At 34.4% G+C, this 1,787-nt stretch overlaps 1 long non-coding RNA gene across 1 annotated transcript; it reads left to right on the top strand.

Annotated features, from left to right (window-relative positions):
• The first annotated feature begins 530 nt into the window (after positions 1-530).
• On the top strand, positions 531-1,312 carry LOC108473141 (uncharacterized). The gene is made up of 2 exons (XR_001869663.2): positions 531-717; positions 951-1,312. It is a non-coding gene; the product is annotated as an uncharacterized LOC108473141 (long non-coding RNA).
• Positions 1,313-1,787: the final 475 nt, after the last annotated feature.

Here is a 1,787-nt window from a genome sequence, read left to right as displayed (position 1 = left end):
AATATAATAAATAATATAAACAAAAAGAAAACATATATTATTTTATATAACTAATATTTATAAAAATAAGTAATATAAGGTATTTAAAATAAATTAAATATATAAAAAGATTAAAACTTAATTTAATTTAAAAAATTAGGATTAATTATAAATAAATAAAAATTTGGGCTAAATTGAAATGCGCATTAACCTAGAGGGACTTACTGGGCAATTAACCCTAGTTCCAAAAACAACATCGTTCTCGATAAACCCTTTAAGAGCTATTAGGACTAAATTGAAACAGAAATAAAAGGTTAGGGTTAGATTTTAATAAAAATAAAATGAAATTATAAATATCGAAAATACAGAAGGGTCGATTGGGTAATTAGCCCTTTTATTAAAAATGCACGGATCCTCCCCTGGTAAACGGGTCAACACGCGGATCCTAATGCTTTGAAACAACGTCGTTTTAGGCTTATTGAATTAAGCTAAAATGGCGTCGTTTTACTAATGTTATAAAAGTAAAAAAAAAAACCTTAAACATTCATTTTAAACATTCAACAGAAAAAAAAAAGAGAGAGAGCTCTAAAATTCTCTCAGAGCTCCGGCCAGTGGCCGTCTTGGCTCGTCTCGGAGCACCACCGCCTTCGGCCATACGCGCTTCACGTGCCACCGTCTGAACCACCGTGCCCGGCGGTTAGGGCATTAAAAATTTATTTTTCTCTCACGAATCAACAGGTAACCCAGAAGGAAATAGAGCAAATAAATCACCTTTGCTCTTTGGTATGAAAACTGCTTGTGTTTTTTATTTCTGTTAATATATCCGTATATATCCCAAAAAAAACTCTCTTACATCGTTCTGATTTGGGCCTTTTATAGCCACTGGGAATTTAAAAATAAATGTTACGAAATCTGGTTTTATTCCTTGCCATATTAGTTTCAATTTTGTGCCATTTTCCTTCCTTTTGCAGCTTTATACACGATGATTGCGACGGAGGTGAGGGCATGCTGATTCAGGCCTTTGATTGCGGCGCAACATGAGGCTGATGTCGGCTGGAAGCTTACGGCGCGAACCCTAGCTAGGGTTTCTCAGAAGCTGAAACTCCTTTAGTTAGTTGGGCCTGCTGGGCTGTGTTTGTTTGTTGGATCAAAAGGGTATTTTGGGCTGATTCGGGTTGTGAATTTAGGTATGGGTGTAATGGGTATTTGGGTAGAATTTTTAGGTTTAATTTTGGGTTTTAATTTTTGGGCTGTGGTTAGTGGGTTTGTATTTTGGGTTCTGTAAAAGGACTTTAAATGGATTGTTTAATTTTATTTCTTTGTTTAATTTTAATTCCTGTAAGCCCGGGCAAAATATAGGTTCTACACCGCGAATTCAAAGCAGAGCAATATAATTAAAGAATTATGACAGAATCAAAGGAGAAAAAGAAAGAAAATTAATAGAGCACAAAAAAGGGAAGAAAGAAAAAAAGTTAGAATAAGGGGAAATTTCAAGAAAATGAAAAATAAATTAAATTAAAATTAAAAGTATTTAATTTGAACTAAAATCCTACTAACTCTCAACTCCCCACTAACCCATTAACAACCCAACTAACTCACCCATTAACAACCCAACTAACTCAGAATTTCACTTCCACTGAACCTTTATCACACAACCGAAGCAAAAATTAACATTCACACTCGTGTGGGGATTCAAACACAAGACCTTAGGGCAAACTAACACTTTATCACTCGAATCAAGAGGCTCATTCAAATATAATTTGACTAACAATAGAATATAAGCCAAACCACCAAGGGATAGGCTAGGA

Source organism: Gossypium arboreum, chromosome 11, assembly GCF_025698485.1.
Source record: "Gossypium arboreum isolate Shixiya-1 chromosome 11, ASM2569848v2, whole genome shotgun sequence".
NCBI classification, from domain to species: Eukaryota; Viridiplantae; Streptophyta; class Magnoliopsida; order Malvales; family Malvaceae; genus Gossypium; species Gossypium arboreum.
Note: the sequence above shows the minus strand (reverse complement) of the source record. Positions and strands in the feature narration are given on the sequence as shown.